Here is a 16,834-nt window from a genome sequence, read left to right as displayed (position 1 = left end):
CTTCAGGTGGCTGTCGCTGATTTACGGGTGTTTGTGAGGAGCGGGAGACTCTCGTGGCTTTATTTGGTTCTTGTGAGAAAGTGGGAGAAATGAAATTACTTTGACAATTACCCATTGAGCTTTTCACTTCATTCAAATCTGAAACGCAGTGCTGAAGTTGGCGAGTGGGTGTGCAAGGGAGAAGCAAAACAACAAAAACACGTAGTATAAATCCAGGCTAAATGTTTGCACAGTCCTCTGCAAATTAAAATCTCCGCATTTATTAAAGTTGTGCATTTTGAAATCATACATTTCTATGTCTTCATTACTCTTGAACACTAAAGATACTGGTGAAAATTAACCTCTGATGTAAATCACGTGGAGTCACACACATTATACGGCTCGATTTATGAAATCATTTGATGTATTATGCTCTGTGAATGTTTATTTTACCCTTACAATCCCAAATTGTGGAAATTAAATACCATAATGAAATTGTGAGCTAAACTACATTCTTTTTTGGGTTTATATGTACACTTATGCTTATTATTGTGCAGCAAGAGCAAAAAAAAAAAATATTTGGGGAATTATTGTTACAGCTGTTTCCAGGATTAAGGGTAAAATACCTTCTTTTTTATGCTCCAGTTATTGGTTCATTATAACTGACATTCCACAGGTAAAAAACATCAAACCCTAAATTGAAAGCGCTTGGAAATAAAAATAAAATAAAATAAATAAAAGGAATGTATTTAAAATAAGGTTCTTATCTAATGTTATAGCTCAGCATATTTTCTGTCTTGCTAAATACAATTTATGAACTGATTTTTCAGCTGTATGTATTAAATCCCTGAGCTGGATTACAAAAATTTAATATAAAATACAATACATGTACAGCCAGTTTAAGCAAGGTATCTCAATGGCTATATGGCATAATAAAGTTTCTTCATATTTTCCTTGCAACGGCTGATTTCTGATTTTTCTAGTGCAGGAGAACTGAAGCACAATAGCTGAAAGGTGAACTTTTTTGTATTTCAACATTCCCAGCCTGGTAAAGCTGTTCCACTTGCTACATGATGTTATAAATATCAAGATTAGTTTCTTCTAAAATTACCAGTGCCAGCTGCATTCAGTTTCCCATGTTATATAGTATTTTGTTACCAGTGTTCTCAGTTTAGTGAGAGGGTTTTAAAAATCAAATTAGTCACAAAAATCTTCAATATTAAAATCTGTTTACATGTTTCCCATATATTTTAAATATTGCACATAAATCCATTTGCCTTGCTGTCAAGTATATCCACTGCTACGGCAGTTCTCCTAGTCTTTTAGCCCAACGTGCTACCACACTAACAATAACCACTTTAATTTCTTCTGTGCTGCTCAGCACCTACGATTTAGATAACTGACAATCATTAAATTGTCTTTGGCAGTGGCGGGTATATGTGTTTTGCATACGTGTGGGCATAAATCTATGGTGCTGTATTTTGACCTCAGTGGCAGAGCATATATATTATACATATCCTTACGGCTCTCCCTGAATCATGAGCTCTATTAGTACTGCACCAGAAAGTGGCAGTTTCTGCTCTCCTGAAGTCCTTACAAAATCTTGCTTTGAACCTGGGTGTATTTAAGTTCTTCAGCTGACATCATTTCAGTCTGGGAATATGACATACGGCCACTAATCCAGGATTAATTGAGCACTTATGTGCAGTACAAAACATTCTTTATGTATTGACAAATATTTCTAAAAAATGGATTGGTATTTTTGCTGTTAATTGTTTCATTACTGACCTTTACCTCTGTAGACATATGCAGTTTTCGTTTTTTTGGGTGAGACTTTCAAAATATTTTTTTTTTAAGTGTCCAATGCTCAGTGTTAGCAGTGACATTTTTACAGTCTATTCAGAAGCATATATTTCAGTCTTTTGTATCTCATTTCTTTCTATTTATTTAAAACAACTTAGCATGGAAAATCTTGCAGATTTAAGTGACAGTGATGATGTACAATATGCATAAAATGAGCCCGTCCCTACCCATGGTGTGTATTGCTAGGGACTCCATTGCAATATTTACAGTTAAACTAAACTTTTTCAAATGAAGCAAAATTGCATTTGTTTTGCAGATTTGCTCATCATTAAATGTGAAACATTTCACATTTGTCTTTTTGAGTAATTGGCTTTTTAAAATGATAAGGTGCTCTGAACACTTGTTATGTGGATAGGTCTGACGTTGTATCCCAGAAATCCATATGCCATACAGACAGAACAGAAGAAAGATATTCACAAGCATGTCACAGATTGGACTGAAGCAAGCCAAAAACCAAAGTGCCATGGCATTAACAATAGCACCAGATTTACTGTCACGATTGCAATCTGTGCTGTATCATAGACAGAAGGAGAACTTTTGATAGGTAACACCTCAGTGTTTTTTAAATCTTTTTGGCAAATTATCATTTTCATTATATTTTTGCCTGCCATATAATATTATTATAATGGTACTAAATCACACACACACATATACACACGCGCAAAGTTTATTAGCCCTCAACAAAAGGGCTGATTTATGTTCCTTTCTAAGTACTCCATGACAAAAAGGAAGATATTTTACTAAATATTAGCACACATTTTAAGACAAATCATCCCCAAAAGTAGATGTGGTTTTCAAGCATGAATTAAAGTTAATGAAATGTGAGTTAATAAAGTCTTAGTAATAAAGGTACAGAAAGAAACCATGCACACCACGGGGAGCTCAACAGCTTGCTCAGAAGATTCCAAAGTTTGAAGGTGGTAAAGATGCAGGATTAGGGGGAAATGACTTTTTTCTGGGGTTCAATCAAATTACCTGCATTTTCCCATCGAAAGTATGTAGACATTTCTTTTTGACCATAAAATCGTACATTTTCTTCTAGTGTTAAAAAAAAAAAAAAAAAAAAAAAAAAAAAAGCTGCATAAAGCAGATTTGGCAATACCATAATTCATGTTGAGCTCTGATAAGTGCTGAAAAAGATTTACAAACTCACAGCTTGACACGGAGCCCACATGTTGGGTAGTGTGGAGGAAAAGCTCTAGAAATACTACATAGAGCTTCCTGGCAGCAAACAGAGAAACATCAGTCAATTGTTTTTCTTAATTGAAAGCCACCTTGGGACCTTGTTGAAAATAACGTATCTGCCTATCTTTTCTGCTGTTCAAATTACCTGGCTGGGGGAGTTGTCCTGGGGCTATTCACAATAGGCTTTTTAGTGAAAGAAAAATACTGAAATTCTCACTTTATCCATATATAAATTATACATTTGAAGCATGCTTCACATAGGTAGCAAATGAGAAGCACAAGAGCGCAGACAAACCTACCTAAACACGAGTCCGGATGCCGCTACCTTCTTTGCACTGGAAAGTACTTTTTTGTATACTTTTTTTTCGATTATCCCGTTCTGCAAGTCTTCATCACGGGTACCGCCCTTGTCTGAAATTGCTGGGACTACTTGTGTGAGAAACGGTTGCTTGCATAATTTTAGCTCTCTACGTTTTGTACTTAAAACTCTATTGGCAGCGCAGTTGGTGCTTGATATTCTTCAAAATGTTTCAAAGTTTACAGTGGTGCCGCTGGTGTGTTTTGCACTCACTGCCATAAAATATCGTGTTGCCACAAAATGTTGTGGGAGCTTAATTTAAATACCATGAGCTGCGCTCTCCTGACTGGAGCCTGGTGAAAATCAGGAATTGATTAAAATTTTGATTCAGACAAAGAGTGGTAAATTTCCAAAAACTTTATTTTTTTTCCCTTTTTTTTTTTTTTCCCCCTCCCCAGATTGAAAAGGTTTGGCTAAGCAAATGCTTTTTTAGGTTCACTGTAGCTTGACTGTAGTATCTAAACATATCTCCAGCCTCCAATCTGACTGATGCAGACATCTCTGGAGATGAATCATTATTAGCAAGAGCTCCGTTCCCACTTTACTGGGCTGCTCTTGCAACAGCACTGCCCTTCTTAGAGCTACAGGGTGTTTTTTGTAGGTAGAGAGCACATGTAAAGGGTAGAAAAGTGGAAATCTTTTTGATAATGGTGATGTCATGGTGAGCAATGGTGTGTGCTTTACCTGTTTGACATTTTCCTGCTCCCAGATTCTGTATTTTTAGCCCTCCAGGATGGGCAAAGTGAGATAATCCTCAGAAAAAAAAAATAATTGCAACTTTCCTACCTTCTCATAGTAGCTTTGCTGCCTCTCTGATCTTCACTAGAAGAGTCAATAATTTCTTTGAACAAGTTTTCCGTCTAATAATTAGCAGGCTTAAAGCCTGTAACGAGCTCTGCATACATGCAAATGTGTTTTTGGAGTGTTTGTGTATATTTAGGGGCATTGTTTCATTGTACAATGGAAAGTGGCGCTTTTACTCACATAAGGGCTGTAGTCCTAAATAAGAGAAGGACCTGTGGTGACTTCCTAAATTTATTTAATTTTGCTGTACTTCTGTTGTTGCACCCTGTATTTCGGATCATTTTAAAGAAGAGAAATAACACTTTCAAACCTGTATCAAATCAAATGGGTTCAAGGATTTACCTGAACCCATCTCATCTTCCTACAGTGGTCAGTGAAGGAATGGTTTCAATTCAGAAATGAAAGGCATTTGTAAACAGATCCTTTTTCAACTTTAACAGGCACCACTCAACTCCCATTATATCGATATAATGATACTTCAAGATAAATAAAGAAATTTGTGACTTTAGCAGTGTAAATAAAGAGAAAGACATTAAGATTAAAATGGGTACCATTCATACTCTGTATGACAGCTCAGAGGACTCTAGCGGAAGAGTAACCAACGCAGTGAAAAATAATAAACTGTGATTGCTATTTAACGCCGCAGCTTTTCACAGTAGCTCAGCACGAAGTTATTTAGCACAGGTGTTTCTGTAAGTCTGATACATTGGGAAAATTCACAAGGTTCTCTGTCTCTCTTGCTCCGTGTCGGCTGTGAAAGTTGGTCCTGTGATGCAGCGAACGGGTTTCTAGGAGGAAACCAAGCATATAGGCAAATGAGCAAGTTCAAACATAGGAAATGATCTAGATTCGTTTTCTTGGTTGCTAATTTTTGTAATGCATGACAGTAGTGAGGTGAATGACCTGTCATCGAGCAAAAGGAGTGAAAAATGGGAATGAGTTATCATTCAGATTTAAGCGTGAAGCTGGGATCCCATTCTGTCCCTCGATAAAGGCAGCTTTCCCGAGGAGTGCAGAGCTATCAGAGCTCTTTCTTTGTTAAGTGAGAGCTTTGATAAATATTCACCTATTTTGACATTTCTCACTACTTTGTTTGGATATGGTGTATTTCCATGCATTTCAACATAGCGTTTCACTCTGTGTTTGCATTTAAGTAAGAGATGAAATGGTATAATTGAATTTCTAAACACCTCAAACTCTCAGCATATTTTTTTTTTTGTCTTTTAATTCTCAAGTTCTGACAGTATCTAATTTATGGCTTAATTCTCTCTAAGGTCATCTTCTAAATGAGTGATTTCTAGTTAATCTTAGACATTATAAGCTTCGCTGTGACAGGGAATCAGTTCATCTGTTCTCAGAAGGAGATGGGTGAGCTGTGAGGGAGGTTGGCAACTGAAGACTCAGAGTTTAGGTGAAGACTACATACCATTATTTCTTAGGTAGTTATGAATTTTCTCTCAGTTTTTCAAGCTGATCTGGCAGTGTCTTGACTATTATAACCAAAGATAAATACATATCATATTCTTTTTCTGACACTGTGTTCTTCAAGGAGATAAAATTACCACTTTGTGTTTGCTTATAGTGAAACAACATCAGTTCCCCATCAGGTGGGATTCTTGGTGGTGGTGGCTGTTCTTTGTTTGTTTTGCTTTCTATAATTTCTTAATAATCCATGCTCTTCACCCAGGAGGGCTAGAAGATTTGGCTTCCTTTTGCAGTGGGGTTTATAAGTGATAGCTAACTTTGTTGCTTGTGGTTCTGCTGTTGATTTACATGCAGCTCTTACTGACTGTCACTAACATAGCTTTTGTTCCCTAAAATATTCACTCTGTGAATAAATATAACTTTTCTGCTATTTTTGCTCTGACTGATTTGCTCATTTCAATCTTATGACTGAAAACAGTGCAAGTGCTCATGTTCTGGAAGTTGCATATTGCTTAATGAAGTACCTTGCTGAATCAGGGCTACCACGTTCCAGCAGATGAAAGCAAAGCACATAAGAAGCTGTACTGCCAGGTTTGGCTTTGAATGTTTTTCTTTTAATCAAATTTTAGACTTATTAGCATAGCAGATCATGGTTTTGCAAAACAAACAAAAGCTTTCAGTCTTATTCTGAAAGTGTTTGGAAGTGTTAATGTAATTGGTTCTGTTTATAGTTCAAAATCACTTATACACCTCTGCTCAAAGACACAAATAACGGAGAGTCAGCTCTTCTAGCTCAGGTCTAATTAGCAAGTGCCCCAAACCACCGGGAAGTAACTTCTCAGTTTCGTTTGTCACTCTCAAGAATCTGATAACATTCTGAATTACTTCAGTGGCAGGGGAGCGGTGTAAGGATTAGGATAAGGGTGGGATTCTAATAAAAGGTAACATAACACTTTCAGGAACTAAAATCCAAAATTCCAGTTTCTGTAAGACTTTCCCTTTTGCCTGGCCATTTAACATATAACTGGCTGGATGTCACTTTTTGGTTGCCATTTGGTAGGATGAGAGTGATAGTGCATCTGGTGTCTGTACCAAGGTTGTGGGAAGGGCAGGGACCAAGAGGGGCAGGGGTCTGTGTGGAGGTGCTCTGGTCATAGCCCTCCTATATCTGCAGTTCATGTTGCTGGATAAGCATGAGCCTCCTGGCACATGCACAGGGCTTCGATTAATATTCAGTGATGACATCCTTGGACAAGGGGGCCATAATGCGTTTTAAAACACTCTTTATTTCTCTGTCATGTGTACTGTACATTTATTAGTGACAAGAAGCGGAGCAACAATCATGGTGTTGCAGGATTCCAGATAAATATGGTCTTATGATTATGGTGAGGAGGACTCAAAACCCAAATACCCAACCAGTTCTGTGCCTGATAATTTTGTATATTTTTAGCTTCTCTTATATTTAGATTTCTAAGGTCCTGAAAAGAGCTGTCACCCCAAACCTGCACTTGGCTATACTGCATCATCCCAAACCTTGTGACAGGGAAGCATACCAGGCTTTCAGACACAGCATATTTAGAAAAGAAGGACTGAGTCTGCCAAATTCCCCAAAACCACTTCCCAATTCCCCTCACGAATAGCAGGAAATTACTTATTATCAGTGGGTAATTCAACCACAAATGTTATTGATTATCCAACCTCAATCTTTACAGTCTTGATGGCCAAATATTTTGCAATCATTCTCTCTATTTAAAACTAGAAGATGTGATTTGTATTTTGGAAAAAAAAAGAGTTTTTCAATTTTTCTGCATGCCACATCACATTGTGGTGCATCCCTCCAGTGGGATGCATCCCTCCAGTGTGATGGCCAGAAGCTTGACTGATAGATGTCAAAGTGTACATCATGCTGTAACACATGAGAAAAGCCTATGTTATTCAGAAATTTCATATACTAGTAAAAAATATACATATTTTTATAATAAAGCATGTATTTGTTAATGTTTGGCATTTGGTATATCCTGGTCTATAATCTTAACTCAAAGACCTAGGCAGAAGGTGCACGTTTCTAATAATATTTTTCTAATTCTACATGTATTTATTAAAAAACAATACATCATGTAATTGATCGCTGTGCGTTGGCTTGTTTGTGAATTATGTAGTCAAATATTTCTGTAGTTTTTCACCCAATTACTGTTAGATGGATAAATTCAGTTACTGCACAAAAGTCACCGAGTTCTGAGCTATATTCTCTTTTCCTAGAAAAGCTCCCCTTAGATGCCTATTGTGAAAAGATAATTTGATATTTTGGTTATGTGATATTTTTAAATAACATTTTGAGTAACCTTCTGTCATTACTACTCTGCTACTTAGAAGAGCATATAAATTTAAAGGCCAATGCATTTTCAGTGCTGTCAGTGAAGCTCCACAATATCTGAAGAAAAAAATCCAGGATCTTCCAACAGTTGAAAACTGGTTTGAAACTGTCATGAGAATATAGAGATATGCAAAATTCCTTTTTTTGGATTGCAAGAATTTTTTATTACCAAAAAAAAAAAAGAAAAAAAAAAAGATATTATGCTTTGAATGAAACATGGTCTGCATACTATCTAGTCTGTGATACAACTTATTATATAAAATAACATGACCTTCAAATCAGAAAAGCTGTAAGGGTTCATAGTCTATAAGCCTGTTAGGAACTGGATGTGAAGAATCCATATTCTTCAGTACTTAGCTGAGCACTGCATGTATGGCATTGCCTGTGAAAATTTTTAACAATTTTGTGAATCCTTAGAGACTACAGATCTCAGCTAGGTGATAAAAATGTATGGACAATATTTGCACATATATCAACAGCAAATATTGTCCATACATCATCCTTTCTATTAAAACACTAAATATTTTTTGTAGTGTAAATCTTTTCAGTTTGCTGTAGTCAGAAACGTTTTTCTTAGATGGATATAATAGCCTTATTGAAAACATTTTTAGTCACACTTAGCTTTTCCTAATATTTATGTACAAATAAAGGCGGATGGAGGAAACCCAAAGATGTTGTGCATTGTTCGCTCCCTGCATGCAAGGAAAGATGATAACCATTATATTTTCCTGCCTACAACACTTAGGAACTTGACACAGCTGGCAGAGTGTATGTTCAGATCATGGACCAACTTTGATGTTTTACATTGTTATTAAACAGTAGCTGGCATGGCCGTGTAGCAGCAGGATATTACACTTACCGTTCAGTAGACCTGTTTTTATAGAAAAGGACCTCCTGCCTCCTTGCCCCAGGCCACAAAACCCTCTACGGCAGAGCTGGTGTTTTGTATCTCTAGCAGTAGGAGGATTCTTGTGTTGTCTTACTGGCTTTTGGCAAGTTAATAAAATAACGTAAACAGCTAATTTTGGAAAATGACCGCATGTTCTGCATGCTCAGTATATAGAAAGACTCTGAGTCAGAAAAAAAAAAATAAAAAAAATAAAAGAAATGCGAATGAAAAGGACATGGTAAATATAACAATGAAAAATCCCATTCAGTAGTGCTGTTTCATCTCTAAGAGATGCTTTATTCAACAGCAGGTATCAATCCCCACAAGTAACATCTGCTATCAGAGGATTTGCAGGTACACCTTTGTTCGCTGCTAACTGAATTTGTGTCAGTATTATAATTCAGCAGATTTCTGCTTTTCACTCAAACTAGGATTAGCATTGACTTGGGCTGGAGGGCATTCAAGCTGCTGTTCTTCTTTTAGCTATATTTCTCTGTAAACATCTAATTGTTTCAAAAAGTGATGTACAGTATGCAAAAACCTGAATTCAATGCAAATAAGTCTGTGCAGCTCTAAAGTTAACAGGTGTTCTCATTAGTGTAAGTAGACAAGGAACGATTCTTGAATGTTTTATAAACACTTATAATCATGGCCAAATACATTACTGTAAGTATAAAGATACTTATAGCAACATCTCTTTTTTCTTATTGTGCAATCTCAGCACTTATTAATAGGAGACATGTGTCAGTAAATGAAATACTCAAAGCCAGTGCTGGCTTCTGCCTGCAAATAATGTAGCTGTAAAATGCTCTGCTACTGATGAATAAATTTCTTGCTAAAATAAGAGTCAACGAAATGAAATCTTTACACATAGCACATATATATTTTAAATATATATCTTTGCTTTTACTGAAACTAGAGCATTCATTCTCCCTTTGATTTTTTTGTTTGTTACAGGGACTTATCACGTTGAGTCTCTCTCACATATATCATAAAGTGTTATAACGTGCATATAAAATTGGACAGGAGGACCATTCATCACTAGGTCTTGTCCAGCTGGTAAAACTAAGAAAGACGGGGACTTCTCTAGGAAACCATTGCCAATATCTCTGTATGTGGCTGGGTAATATATGGCTTCAGATTGCAAAGGCAATAACAGTAAAATATTACCCCAAGGAGAAAAGTAGCTTGCAGTAGGTATTCATGCAGTGCCTTTAGTCTTCGTCTGTGGATGAAATGCACAATTGTCTATTCCCCTACTTCCCGCTACGCACAGACTTGACTGAGTTGTATCTTAATTATTCTCTCTTACTTTTCAGCTATAAGTCAGTTTTGGGGGTACGTCTTTCTTGCTTCCCATGTGTGCAGTGGCTTCCATCTCCCCTCACTTTGGCCTAATACCTGGTGGGCGTCTGTCCACCTGGCTCCTGTGGTGTGGGGCTGGAGCAGTGGGTGGTACAAGCATCTGAAGTGGTCATCTTCTGCCTGCCTCAGATTTTCATTTTCTGCCCTTTGCCCTCCTCTGAAGGAAAACCCTGGTTTGCAGAAGCAAATCCAAGGAGTCAGACTTCATCTCATGTAGGGGATAATATCAGTATGGCAGATCAGTATAAATACTTCTCGGTATGTTACTTGGATGCTTAGCAGAAAATACTTGCTCTCCCGTTCCTTTCCCTTCTGTCAAACAGCACATGTTTTATTTTCACACATCTGTAAGGGAAGGAAGAAATAAGACTGGTGGGTGAAAGAGGGAAAATGCCCACCCATTCCTTGAAAGCATCCTGGTACCCTCTGGCAGAGCACTGGACCTCTCCCCTCTAGGGAGGCACTTTGGCCTCTCCAGTCTAATCTCCTCTTCAGACCCAAGGAGGAGGTTTGGTCTGTTGGGGCCTAATCAGCTTTAATCATGACCTCCTTTCTGTTGAGTGTCTTCCTTGCAAATGGTATGAATCAGTTCCTCTGCTTCTGAGATTCTTCACAGGCAGTCAGATTTGCCTTATAATGCAGAGAGAAGACCTGATTCTCTCCTCACTAATATTAGTGCAATTCAATAAGAACTGGTATATACTATGAGATCATTGCACAGCAGAAGGGAAGCATTAGGCTCAAAGATCTTTTTTTCTTCTTAACAGTCCCAGAGTTCATTATTTTAATGCTATAGTATGTTGAAGAACTCAGTTGTAGAAATTCAACAGGAAAAAAAAAATACATTTGCTCATCACTGGTGCAATATAGTTTCATAAAAAAAAAAAAAAAAAAAAAAAAAAGTTATTTTGTGGAAGCTTGTCCCTAGAATTCAGGATGTTGAATCCACTTCAGAGCCATTGATATATACATGTATATCCCAAATATTAGACTAAAATCATTAAAAAGCAAATTATTTGTGTAAGCTGGTTGCTTTGGTACCATGACACCATGAGCGTTTTCAGAGAATGGACGTGCAAATGAGTCACGCCACAAGGCAAGACAATTGAAGACATATCTTGTAAACATCTGGCAGCGATTGGTCTTACAGTTGCTAATAGTGTGGAAGTTGTGAAAACACAGGATCTGTTTGTTGCCTCTTTGCAATGCTTGGTTTTCACAGTAATTTTTACAGAGTCAGAAGAAACAGGGTAATTATAACATAAGGTTCAACATCTTTAGATATGTAGAACATTTTCTGTTGCTTAAAACAAATATTCCCAAAGAAAGTATAAAACATTTTTCTGACTTGCAAAGTTTTTGCAGTCTATCATTTAAATTACTTAAATAAAGGGAGCTTTACTACTCCCAAAAGCTGAGAATATAACACCCGCCATGCATATTAGCTTGATCTTTTTGACAGACCAGAAAAGTGTTTGTGTGTGCCAATTAAAACAAAAATGGATCCCCAGTGGCTTGTTCCTCACACAACTTCTGAAGACTGCTATCATTGTATGCTGGGGTAACCCTGGATAAGGCGGCTATCCAAAGTAAACAAACTTTTCAAAACTTTCATGACAGATGGGGGTTACAAATGCATTTTAATAAGAGAGTTGCCAAAGCAACTTTTTTGCAATCAGCATATATTTACTTAACATCTAGCAACATTGGGAACACAAGGCAGATACTTTCTCACAAAATGTTTTAACAAATATCATTTTTTTGGAAACATTGGTTGAAGACCTTTTCTTCCAAGCTGATATTTCCCCCTCGCTTCAATGTTAACTTTGCTCGACATGCAAAGGACTGCTAGATTGGTAAAGCCAGACTGTAACATGAGACAGACAATCTGCTTGATAATGAAATTTCTTTGGTAGTCGTAAACATCTTAGAGTCCTTTAAGTAACTTAACTAGCAGCATAAACATGACTACCTCCACTGGAGAAGCTGAATCATATAATGGATATGTAATGCAGTATGGATATAATGCAGCTGAATAACAATCCTTTTGTTTTTTGTTATTTGCATGTCTTGAATATTAGAATCTCAGTTCAATGCAGTGCAGCACAGAGAGATATTTTATTTATCGTCTCTGCCGCTCCGTCTTTCAGCATAAACATGGCCAAGAGACTGGATTATCTGTGAGAAAGAATTTGAGATCAACTTCCAGAAATGCAGTTTGACTTTTGACATGTTTTTAAAAACTTACATATCTCTGTCCCTGTTTAATTCAAATCCAGTTAATTAAACCACTAAGGAGCATAGTGTCTCCCAACTTTAATTAATTTTATTTCTGCTCTGGGTGTGGACACATGAGTTTCTATGTTTTATGCATTTATTCTCAAGCTACATTATATTCTAAAGATTATTTTTTTAAGAACATTTAGAAAAGGAGAGTGAAAATTCCCAGTTTAGTATCTTTATATATATATACATATATATATATATAAATTAATTATTTTATTTTTAATACCAGCCCTGGTGTCTGGCATGCAGATGGAGTGTGTCGTGCCCTGTGTTAAGTAGACTGGGTGGCCAGACCCCATCCTGCAAAAATATCTCAGGGATGTGGAGGAAAAACCTAGATTCCTCTCTTTTATGGGAATCAGGATGGTTAACATGATCAGAAGAAAAACTTGTAAGAAGCAAGGTGAGATGAAGGGAGCAGTGGGAAGGGGGAAGAGTGTTAGCTTTTGAGCTAGAAATGCTCCAGCGATTCACATTTCCTTTTTGCCTACGTATATCAAGGGCAGCAATCCCCATGCACAGTGCAACAAGAGGAACACATTTTATTGAGTTTCTGCATGCAGAGGTATCTGTCAATCCAAGTTTAACTCATGTAGTGTTTACCACAAGCTGTGGAACTCCTGGGTGACATCAAAATTTAAGTTTTCTGCACTGAATTCTGCGCTGGATTTACCATTTGTGTAGGGTTTCCACGGTTCAGAAGTGTCCAATAATCCATCGCTGGACTGTTGGGGTAGGTTATTCGAAGACCTACCTCCACAATCCGGGATTTTTTCAGGATGTCCCACGTTCAGAGGGAGTTGAGCGCTCTCTTGTTTCAGTATTTGGCTGAAATAAGAACTGTGTGGTGGTTTCTTGGTGGCCATATGTGAGCCATACACAAGCCGTACGTGAACCATACACTTCCCAAGCTGCTCACTCCATGCTCTTTCATTGCAGAGGAGAGACTCTGAAGTGTTTTTGCTGCATTTCTCCTTCCCCGTAGGGTTCTCCACTTCCTGTATTAAAGTTTGTGCTCGGCATTGTCTGAAAATAGTTAATCACTACAAATAATAGTTGCAGTCACCAGAGATGCATAAGTACACTTTGAAGTGAGTGAATCAATAATGCGGTTTTGTATTTTTGTTTTGCTGTGTGAATTTTTCGCCCTTTTCGATATCTCCATAGAGTGCCTATCAGTAGGATTGCTAAAATTGCCTCCATCCCTGTTCTGCAGCTAAAACAAATGTAAGAAACAAATGTGTCTGTAGGAATATATACTGGTAAAGAACCAGGGGGATGCCATGAAGGATGGTTTTATCACAGCAGTGCAGTAGTCCCTGGTCTGATGTGTGTAGGAAGGCTATGAAGCCCCTGAGCTTATTCCAGGGCACTTTTATGTGTTTTGCTGGTGTGGGAATGCCAGGAAAGGGGAGAATCTCTAAGGTAAAACATAAAAAAAGAGGTGAACCAAGTGAGCTGTAAAGGTTTGGAAGTCCTGGAGAAATGCAGCCATGCATGGCACATAGCATGTCCCACAGCACAACCTAGCACAGGAAAAATGTAAGATTTGTAGAATATTTGGGAACCCCTGATCATGGATAGGATACAGGGTATTTATGTATGGTAATGGTATTGAAAAAATAAAGTATCAGATATATAGGAATTGTTTTGTTTAGAAACATAGGATCTTGTTGCTTACAACCTATGGTGACATGCAAAGCAAGCCCACCCCTACGTTTGCAGCTGTATAAGATGACAAGAGAAATCCTTAGTAAGCCACAAGTAGGGTATTACAAAATTGTTTCACACCTGCCTCCGACTTTCCACACTTTGCTGGCAACCTGGCAGGGCATTGAATTTAACACACATTTACCTGCGGTGAGCCGATGTTTGCAGATGGTCAATGCCGAACAGCAGGACTGCAGCTCATTGTAAAACTGCTCAGGAGGAAGGATTCAGCCTGTGAAGGGATTTTTCCAAGGTACTATAGCAAGAAAGAAGGAGTCCTGGAGTCCTGCCCCCACTCTAAGCAACTCAAAGGGCACACCCTTTGAAAACAAGAGGGCTGGTGCCAGTTGTCATTCCTCGTTTATTTAGTGCTGACAGTGGCATCCCAATTCTGCCTGGTAAGGTCATGCTAATTCCGGACTGTAGCCCTTGCAAAAACGATATGAGAGGGATTTCAGGAAATACTGAAATAAATGGAGCACCTGGCACAATGGAGACTGGCAGCTCTATCTAGAGCACTTCATTTTCTTTCTCCTTTTTATTTTATTTTATTTGTCTTTCATTTTTTCTCCAGTCTCTCTGTTTATTTCAGCAGTGTCTGTTACAGAGACGGTGTGTTAGCACGCCTTAATATTGAAAAATTTATGCTTGTTGTTAGTTATACATCATTTAGGGCTGTGATCATAAATTGTTCAATCACAAGGTTTACTCAAAGCTAGCATTCTTTACTGATGTCTTTTCCCAAGGGTGTTGAAAATTCGATTGTTCAAAGTGCAAATATGGTTTAGCAATCCCTTCCAAGAACCATTTATCAGAAATCCTAAGGAGGTAATATATAAAAGTGGGATAGGAAACCTGCACATTAAATGGGATTTACCAGCCAAAGCCTTTGGAACTGCTTTCCTGTGAATGACTGGAATGGAGCAGAACAAAGTCAATTACTGACTGTAATTAAGGAGTGGATGCATTTAAACTGTAGAGAGCAGTAGCAGTCTTCTTGAAACTGTCTAGTTACTCTGAAGATTAGTCTGAGGAAAGAAAGAAAAGGACTTGAACTATATCTTACAGAAAGTATATTTTAAATGAATTCTCTTCCCTCAGTGCTATGATCTGTTTTTACAGATTTGCTCATAAAACACTGATAATATATGATTATCAAAATAACACATTCAGACAAAGAAACTTTCAACATGTATTTTGCTTTGGTCTTGTTAGTAATGGAGTATCTCTTTTGCATATCATACAGTACAAATGTTTATGCAGTGCTGAATGCTTGTATTTTCATAAAGCCTGAATTTGCTGAACGGAAGAATGAACTATGTTGTGTCCCTTTTAAGCCTTCAAAATACAGTAAATCTAATTATATATGTTGCTTTTACTTTGAAACTGTTATTCCATTTTATAATTTTAATAATGATTTGTTTATACTGGGATAGAGGCATTAGATTGAATTGTTGCCTGTGTTTAGTCTAATTCATATCTGTGTGTATACATTAATAAATTGTGATATAAGGTAATAATGCTTTAATCCCAAAACTCGCAGTGTGAACTGGGCACATATCTGGAGGTCACCTCGTTTAACTACTTACCTAAAGTTGAATTTGGGCATTTTTTTTTCTTTTTCTCTTTTGATAAAGTGAATGGATAGCACATGAGCAGTGCTTAGCATTGAGGCAGAGGACTGGTAGCAGAGTTCCAGTTTCCCACGTCACCGGCTCTCCCATGCGCCCGGTGAACAATGGAGAGGCTGGAGGTCTGCTCCTGAAGGGCCGGAGCGGGGCTGGATGGGGCTGGGAACATCTGCAGGCAGGCAGGCAGGCAGGCAGGCTCCCGAGCCAGCGCTGGGAGCCCATTCCCACAATCTCTTCAGCGCTCTCACAGGATGTCTCCGCTGGAGCTGCGCTGACGGGATTTTCCTTAATGCTGATGACTTTGGAAACCTTCCTTACAGGCATTTCCTCAATAACGGGAGGGTTATAGGACAATTAATGAAACATTAAGCTGTTTTGTCTTTTTTTTTTTTTTTTTTTTTTTCCTGGTAGTATTTCAGTTTTCAGAAAGATGCGGGAAGTTTCTTTTGTGTACTAAAAACTCTGGACACAGGCAGATGCAGTGAAACAGTAGCACCTCAGGTTGCTCGATTTAAGTAAATAGGCTGTGCCAGGTCCTAATGGCTCTGCTCTGCTTTTCCTCACACTCACTTCAGAGAGAAACCGCAGCGCTCAGCCGTTCCCTGAGAGAGACCTGAACAGGTTTTGGTGCTGAGAAATAGCGTGCCCTGATGAGCAGATTAATGAGAAGACTGAATCTTTGTCCCAAAGCACTGAAACCTGAGCGTGCAATCCGAAAGCTACCTAGGTTTGCACAGGAAACGCTTAATAACAAAATAATAACAATATTTTTTTTAAAAAAGGTCTGGTTTCATTGCTGATGGGTGCCCAGCTGGTTTGGAGAGTGGGCAGGGTGAGATCCTGCATCTTGCAGGATGTGGGGGAGATGTAACTCCAGTCGCTTGTCTGCAGGTGGGCAGAGATGCTCTGCCCCACATCCGCAGCCACGTGGGCCAGAGCACTGCTGAATAACCCACGGTGCAGCT

The 16,834-nt window shown here is 38.1% G+C and overlaps 1 protein-coding gene across 4 annotated transcripts in view; it reads left to right on the top strand.

Annotated features, from left to right (window-relative positions):
* The window catches only part of ARHGAP15 (Rho GTPase activating protein 15), a 332,166-nt gene that overhangs the window by 152,938 nt on the left and 162,394 nt on the right, over positions 1-16,834 (top strand). The gene's annotated exons all lie outside the window — the stretch shown is intronic.

The sequence above is a fragment of the Anas platyrhynchos genome, chromosome 7 (genome assembly GCF_047663525.1).
Source record: "Anas platyrhynchos isolate ZD024472 breed Pekin duck chromosome 7, IASCAAS_PekinDuck_T2T, whole genome shotgun sequence".
In the NCBI taxonomy this organism is placed as follows: Eukaryota; Metazoa; Chordata; class Aves; order Anseriformes; family Anatidae; genus Anas; species Anas platyrhynchos.
Note: the sequence above shows the minus strand (reverse complement) of the source record. Positions and strands in the feature narration are given on the sequence as shown.